At 37.6% G+C, this 8,314-nt stretch overlaps 1 pseudogene; it reads left to right on the forward strand.

Annotated features, from left to right (window-relative positions):
• Positions 1-4,083: 4,083 nt before the first annotated feature.
• Positions 4,084-7,990, forward strand: LOC120290260 (annotated as a pseudogene).
• Positions 7,991-8,314: the final 324 nt, after the last annotated feature.

The following is an 8,314-nucleotide window of genomic DNA, read 5'->3' on the forward strand; positions in this document are numbered from 1 at the left end:
TAATCCCACCAAAGCGAGAACATTTACTTTTAACATAAAATGAATGTTCACATTTATTTTATCAAGGACTAATTGAGCTTTGAGATTCCCAATGGGCTTGTAAAGCATTTTATGTTAATAAGCGAGTGAAGCAAAACAAGAAAAGATGAGGCTAGTTATCAACCATCAACCTCTTAATTGATTCTTGCAGGATGATACGTTTCCTCTACCACATTGGAATTCTCTATTCTCCAGCCTCACCAAAGTTTATTCCAAGTTTAATCTTAAAGTTGGATTTTAGCAGTTGGGAATTCACCATAAAGACAGGTACAAAACTGGGTTTTGTATTCTGAACCAACATTTCCAATGGACAATGCTCTTTTTGGCCTCAAAACAGCTCATTTGTTATTTCAAAAGGCTATGTGCAAAATTTTCCTGCCCATCTTGGCAATGCTCATATTTATATTGACGATATCCTCCTATATAGTCAAAATGAGGATTCTCATTATAAATTATTAGCCTAATTTGCAAATTCGGTACGAAAACATGGCATCATGCTATCCCAAAAAAAGATAATCATTGCTCAGAAGGAAATTGAATTTCTTGGGATGCATCTTAAAAATGAAACTTATTGTCCCGGTCCTCATATTGCTGAGGAATTGCAAAAGTTTCCTAATGAAAATCTCTCTCATAAGTAGGTTTAGCAATTCCTAGGGATTGTAAATTATCTCCGAGAAAGATGCTCCTCCGTGAGAACCACAACAAACTAAGTTTGTATGCAAACTTAAAGAAATTTTGCAGCATCTTCCTCCTTTGCAAATCCCTTCTACAAGAAAAAAAGTAGTGCAAACAGACGCCAACGAAGAATATTGGGTTGCTGTTCTTTTTGAAAAAATTGGTGGAAAGTGACAAGTTGTAGACATAAAAGTGGAATGCATTACAACTCTACATTCAAAGAATTATTTATGGTAAAATATGACATCAAAAAGTTTGAATTCTATCTTATAAAACATCATTTCTTAGTGGAGATGGACATGTCTTCATTCTCGTAGATGCTGAAGTTCAAACAGAAGCAAATTCCGCATCCACAACTTTTTAGGTGGGTAGAATGGTTTTCAAAATATTTCTTTGAGACTAAACATATTGTAGGAAAAAAGAATATATTTGTTGATTTTCTATTTAGACCAAAATAATTTACAGCTATTATGTCCATAAATATGTATGTGGTAAGAAATCCAAGAGGCGGTTTCAAAGCCCGAGAAATCAAGCCCAATTGCCTTCAATACCCATTCATTCATCCTCTCAGTTTCTTTCCAAAAGAAGAATTTCCACAATAACTTAAATAGTTTTATTAGTATTTGTTTAATCTTTATACTATTGCCATTGAGTTTCCAATAGCCAAAGTGCTTCTTATTATCAATAAAATTATTAAAGGAGAAGCCAATCATAAATATCTTGAGGACATGTTTAGTTGGTTTTAACCATTTGGTGCATGAGAAAATGTTTTTCAAACCCAACTTAAAGCATTTAGGCCTTTAAGCTCTCATTTTATTTTTTAGGTCATGGGTATTTGTTCAACCTAGTAGAGATATGTGTAAAACTCTAGCTAATGTTGGATTATCCACATATAAGCCCCAACCCGTTCAAAATGAGATTTTTGCAACACTTGTAGAATCTCAACTTATCCTTGACAGTATAAAAAATTACATAGGATATTGTGCCAACACAATCAAATTATTTTGCTAGAAGCATGGCCAACAGAAGATGATCCTATTTATTGAGATCATAGTGATGACTATCACGTGACTCATCTAGCAATCCATACTTGCTGAAGAAAACACTACAGAATAGATGTATTGGACATTTCTAAGTCACCAACAATTTCACAAGATCCAGCTTCATCATCACAAGATTCATGGGTTGGACCATTGTCACAAGATCCTTTTGATCATAATGAATTACAACTTACACTCAGTCTAGGTCTTGACAGAGAAAGTGCATGACTCAAGCTTAAGTATTTACCCCAAGCTTGTATTCTAGTAAGTTCCGTTGATACTCTTACAAGTTCTCACTAGTCATCCAAAAGATCGAGGTTGACTAAAGTAATCAAAGAAGTAGAAAAGCTCCTCGAAACACTCAAGCAATAGTATCCAAAAAAAAAAACACTCCCAATCCTCTTAACTTCCTATCTAGCTCATACCGGTCTCTAGATGAAATAGGTACCCAACATCTTAAAGCTTTGGAAATCTAAAGAATGCTAAAAAAAAATTAGAGGCAATAGTATGGAGAAGACTCGGATGACTCAAACGACAGCACTATATAACCTATTGATAGGCATAATAAGTGAAGGGAAAGAAGACTTTACTGGAGACCTGTCCAAAAATAGACGAGGCAAAGGAATCACATGAAGGAGACGAAAAATTTGACCAAAAGTACTGTTCATGTATTATTTGGCACTGTTTATGTACTATTTAGTATTGTAGCATTGTACCAAAACCGAAAAAAGCAAGATAATAAGTGCAGAAGTCAATATGTCAGTAGAAAAGCTTAGCATGCGCAAATAATTAGCTTTTGTCGGCCAAATAGAATTTGTAAAGTTCTCGTGTGTTGTTTTATGCCTATATAAGACAGTGTATGTAACCGTTAAAGGGCACAACATACCCTCTCCAGAAATAATATTGTGTGATTTGTCATGAATCCCTAAAACCTCTCTCCCCTCTTCCTTTTTGGCTAATTGATTCTTTAAAACTAGAAATGTTCTAATCAATCTTGGTAGTATGCTCTGCACTTGCCATAATATGAAACCTATACATCAGAATTCTTCTACTTTAAAATTTTCTATGATATGACTTAAAAAACAAAAGTGAATTTGATGACTAATAGGCAATCCCTATTCTGAGGCCAAGAAAGGGCTATGCATGTGAGATAGCATACTTGCTATATATACTATTTTTGTTTCCCCTAGCTTGTATCATAGGCAAATTTTCAAGTAAAAAGACCTGACTAAGCGTAAGAAGGAACGATATAATATTTAGATATTAAATTATGTTTTCATTTAATAACTTAAGTTTTGAGAACAATTGGCAGTGGTCTTACAAAGCCTCACTATTGCTTGTCTACCCCTCTCATTCCCTCTGTCCCTCCTTTCACTCCTACATTAGGCGAGCACACCTACTAAAAAAAAGGGCTAAGTTGACAAAACATCTTGGTTGCTGTACAAAAAATCAAGGACTTTTTGGACACTTTTCCCCATTTTCAAAGAGAAAATATTCAGTTGTATGAGCACGTCACGTCATCCGCTAACGTGGTGCGCATTTACCACTTAGATATCGACATGTGTCCTATGGGGGATCCGCTGAAAAATGGAAGGGCAGGTTCTCTTAGCCGGCTCGACTCAGCTCACTGGGAGCATTAAAGGATGGTCAATAAATGCATAATGCTCCCACCCAAAAAAATTCTCTCTCCTCAATTGAATTTTCTAGGTTTCTTTCTTTTTCTCTCCTCACATCGCAAGAGAACAAATAGAGAACGATCGAGATGTCCTATATTTCCTTCTTCGTGCATCCCAGCCCCTCCACCTCCACCTCCCCAAAAGCCTCGATAGTCATCTGCCTTTGGTACGTCGGCTCCTCTAAGAGCCTCACTAGTCACAATTGGGTCCTGACCCCCTCCACCTCCGACTATTTCTAATGTGGAGATCGAGCACAAGGTTTGTGCTCGTGTTGGTCTCTCGGCAACTTCTGGACCTTTGTCCGATTGCATCCCTCCAACGAACGTGTCATCCACTTCAACTCTGAGCCGACGTGAGGTCTTTGAACTCTATGTTCTTGAGGTTGATGGTCGGGACCTGAGGGCCTCATGCTTCTTCTCCTCCTCTGCCTCCCCAAAAGCATCGCCAATCATTTGTCACTGGCACATTGCCCCTCGAGAGCCTCGCCGATTGCAATTGGGTCTCGAGCCTCCTCCACCTCCGTCTCCACCTTCGACTGTTTCCAACACAGAGATCGAGCACAGGAGGAGAAGAGAAGAGAGGAAAAAAAACCACCCCACTTCCCTCCCTTCCTGTCCCCTAAACTCCTCTCATTGTTCCCAACAGCTTCATGGATGCCTTCGATAGTTGTGCTCCATTCAGCTCAATCCCCCGAGAACTCCAAAAGCAAGAGCAAAGAGAAGAAGATGAAGGCGAAGGTCTAGCTCTAGGCCGATGGCAACTTTGAGTCTTTGGCGTCAGATAAGAAGCACAAGAAAGAAAAGAAGAGCGGCAACAAAGGCTTTGAATCCAAGTAGCCAAAGCTCCTGGAGCATCAGGGGGATGCGAAGAAGGAGAAGAAGAGGAAGGCGCTGGAGCTACGCGAGGAAGACGAGGAAGAGAAAAGCAAGACTAGCTCCAAGCTGGTCGACCCCGATAACTTGAAGGGGAAGAAGAAGAAGGCAAGGTTAAGTGACGGCGATCATGAGGTGGCTTAGGAGGAGAACCCCAATGCTGTGTCGAATTTAAGGATCTCGGACAGCTTGAGGTTGAAGATGAAGGACAATGGGATCGAGGCGTTGTTTCCCATTTAGGCCATGACATTTGATATCGTCCTCGATGGGATTGATTTGGTCGGCCGTGCTTGCACTGGTCAAGTGTCAAAACTTTTTATTTGAATTTTGCAGGATTGACATGTTGATGGTCGCGTGCTTGTTTGAAATTTGCTAATTAACTGATAAGTTAAAGAAGTGAATGGTCTGGACGTTGGAGTAATGATAGTGTGTGATGCGGAAAAGGGTCATGAAATCGACATAGTTGAAAAGAGAAGCAGGTTTTATTTGCTATACGAATGGTTGATGTATAATTAACGGCACAACAAAGCAATTGTGGTGTAGAGTGTAGCACAGTGCAATTGGTTCGTGAAATGTCTTTCGTGCATTTCTAGTCCTAAATCCCTGCATTTCAGCCCCGATTGTCATTGTAAAAGACAAATTCCAGCCGATCTTTTTAGGCATTGGACCTATAGCTGATAATTCAACCAAAAAACCTACAGCTAAATAAATCTTCTAATTTCTGGCAAATTCATCTATACATTAGTTAATTGGTGTTATTTGATATATATAAACCAAAAGTGCATGAAGACTGTTTGGCCGCACTTGCATTTCAAGTTTTCTAAGGATGATTGGCTGCTAGGAACATGAGTTTTCAAACTATTTGCTCTTTTTTGTAGTTGATGGGTTTTTACTTTTTGGGATAAGTGCAATAGAAGTCCTAAAACTTGTCACGAAAATGCAATTGAGTCCTAAAACTTGCAAAAAGTGCAATCAAGTCCTAAAACTTGTCAAATTGTTTTAATCGAGTCATAAAGTTAACACTGTCAACATTTTTAATGGAAAATGCTAACGTGGCATTTAAAATGAATTTTTATTTTCCATGTGGCTTTTTAATTTTTTTTTCTAATTTAAATTATATTTAAAATCTAAAAAGAAAAGTTAAAATTTATTTAAGCAACAAAAAAATTCAAAAAAAAAGTGGTTGGCACTTGCTTTGCCACCGCCCATTGCCGGAGGAACGGTGGGGGAGGAGCTGCAGTTTTGCTTTTTTTTTTTTTTTTTTAATTTTTAAAAATAAATTTAGCTTTTCTTTTTAGTTTTTAAATCTAATTTAAAAAATTGAATAAAAATAATTTAAAAAGCCACATGGAAAATAAAAATTCATTTTAAATGCCATATCGGCACCACGTTAGCATTTTTTGTTAAAAAGGTTAACGGTGTTAACATTGAAATAATTTGACAAGTTTTAGGACTTAATTGCATTTTTTACAAATTTTAAGACTCAATTGCATTTTCATAACAAGTTTTAGGACTTCTATTACACTCTGGCTTTTGTCTTGCTGATTTTGGAATCTTTGACGAATGGGCCTGCAAAAACCTCAAGGAAGATAGGATATAGTAGGCCACCAAGTGCTTTGGTGCTTTTACCTACTAGGGAATTGGCCAAGCAGGTATTGCAACCAAGCTTATGGAAATATTCTCATCTCTTTATGGAGATAAATGTCCAACATCATTTACTCTATTATTTTAGGTGTTTTCTGATTTTGAAGTTTATGGTGGAGCAATGGGCTTAACATCATGTTGTTTGTATGGTGGAGCTCCTTATCATGCTCAGGAGAGCCAATCGAGGAGAGGGGTCAATATAGTGATTGGAACACCTAGCCGTGTGAAAGTAATTCATTGAATTGGAAGCTTATTTGGTTTTCTTTCACCCGTTGGGAATAACGCATGTTCACAGTTGTTACATCTTGTGGCGGGATCACATTGGGAGGGAAAATATTGACTTGAGCTCTTTAACCTTCCTTGTCCTTGATGAGGCTGATGAAATGCTAAGGATAGGTTTTGTTGAAGATGTAGAGCTAATTCTTGGTGTATGTGTACTAATTTTTTTCACTATGAAGTTTTTGGCGGAAATATGCTTTACTTATCTATTGCAATTACAATTATTATTAGTGATGTTATCTTTTGAAATTTGACAATAGGTTTTTCAGTTTCAGCATCATGCAGCTGCTTAGAACCTTTTAAAAAAGAGATTTTTAAATCTTATTTTTAGAGCAAGATCTTCATTTTCTTTGTGCCTTTTAAATTCTCTACATGTAACATATCTCTTTTTGTGCATACATTGAGAGGGGCTCAAACCAATATTGCTATTCCTCTGCTTGAGGCTTGTCTGAGTAGGTTTACGTAAGGCATTATCTAGGCTGCGGTTTGAAAATCAATAATCTCCTAACATATTTGGAGAATCTCTATCTCAATTATGTGATTTTTTTCGATTTAACCACATTGCTGATAGATGTGGATATACTTATCCTTCAATTCTTCTGGTTCTTGCAGGCAAGGTGGAGGATACAAGTGAAGTTCAGATGCTGCTCTTTAGCGCTACTTTACCAGACTAGGTGAAGGGTCTATGTAACTCAATCTGGCAAAATTGTTTTGTTGTTCTGAATTTGTATCTTGGTTGTCAATGTTTGGTTTTCCTTATTTGCTTTCATGCAAACTCATCTTCACCCAACTTTTCCTGATGGCGCGACTTTGCATTTCCAGATTTCTTCCATGTTCCTTAAACAAAACAAGAGAACTATTGATCTAGTAGGTACTGAGAAAATGAAAGCCAGCACCAATGTTAGGCATATTGTTATTCCTTGTACAAGCTCGGCTAGACCTCAGCTTATCCCAGACATAATACACTGTTACAGCAGGCTAGTTGTTTCCATTTTCGTTTCTTCAATTCTATGCTCTTTTGTTAGCCACGAGATTTACTTGACAATATACACTTTTTAAACTTTCTTCTCTGGTTGTATTTTCTTTAGTGGAGGCTGTACCGTAATTTTTACTAAGACAAAGGAATCTGCTTCTCAACTTTTGGGATTGTTGCCTGGAGCACGGCCCTTGCATGGAGACATACAGCAAGCCCAACGAGAGGTAAATGATGAATGTGCAGAATCTTTAGAGATGCTAATACACGTAAGAGTATTAATGTGGTAACACGCTGAAGAGGAGATGAACAAAGAAGACAAAGCATGGTTTATTATACTAAATTACATGACTACGGATAGTTGGTTTGCCTGCTGTCTAGTTGTCAACCACATATAGCGAGTGACAATGTCTTGCGAGTTTGTTACTATCTTAATCAAATCAACCAACCTAGTTTGCCTAGAAGTTCATTTTCTTGGAGACTGCTGATATATTGATGTGTGGTGGTTTCACAAGGTATAAATGATTACGGCAATAAATGTTACATCCAGAGGCAAAGATATTGGTCTGTGGCAAAAAATTCCCTTTCATTTTAAAATATTTTCAGAGAATAAAAGTGGCTGATGCTTAAAATGGGGTACCTGCCCTCAGATTTTCGAGTGATGAATGCACAGGTCTAGGCTTCAATAGAATGAATTATGAGCATTTGCTTTTGGATCTAATTCATTGGTAGGTCCGGCATCATGACTGGAAACAATATTCTTTTGTTAATTTGTAGGGGCTATCTGTTTAAGTGATGCATTCCTTGTTGCTACTTGTTTTCTGGTTTCGTGTATGCAAGTACTTCTAGAAATTAACTCTCACATTCTAGGGCATGTTTGGTTACACTTAAGCAAAAGCGAAAAGTACTTCCCGCTAAAATTTAAAATATTATTTAAATTTGATTTATTCGAGATTAAATTCAACATTTTGGAGCATGATTTGCCTCTGGCACGTCGCCTCCCCAAGAGCCTCACTTGGTCGCAGCTGCTGGGTCCCGAGCCTCCTTGGCCTCTATCGTCACCTCTAGAGCCTCATTGCACTGATTTTTGGGAACCCTAGCAACATTTACTTTGGC

Source organism: Eucalyptus grandis, chromosome 2 (assembly GCF_016545825.1).
Source record: "Eucalyptus grandis isolate ANBG69807.140 chromosome 2, ASM1654582v1, whole genome shotgun sequence".
In the NCBI taxonomy this organism is placed as follows: Eukaryota; Viridiplantae; Streptophyta; class Magnoliopsida; order Myrtales; family Myrtaceae; genus Eucalyptus; species Eucalyptus grandis.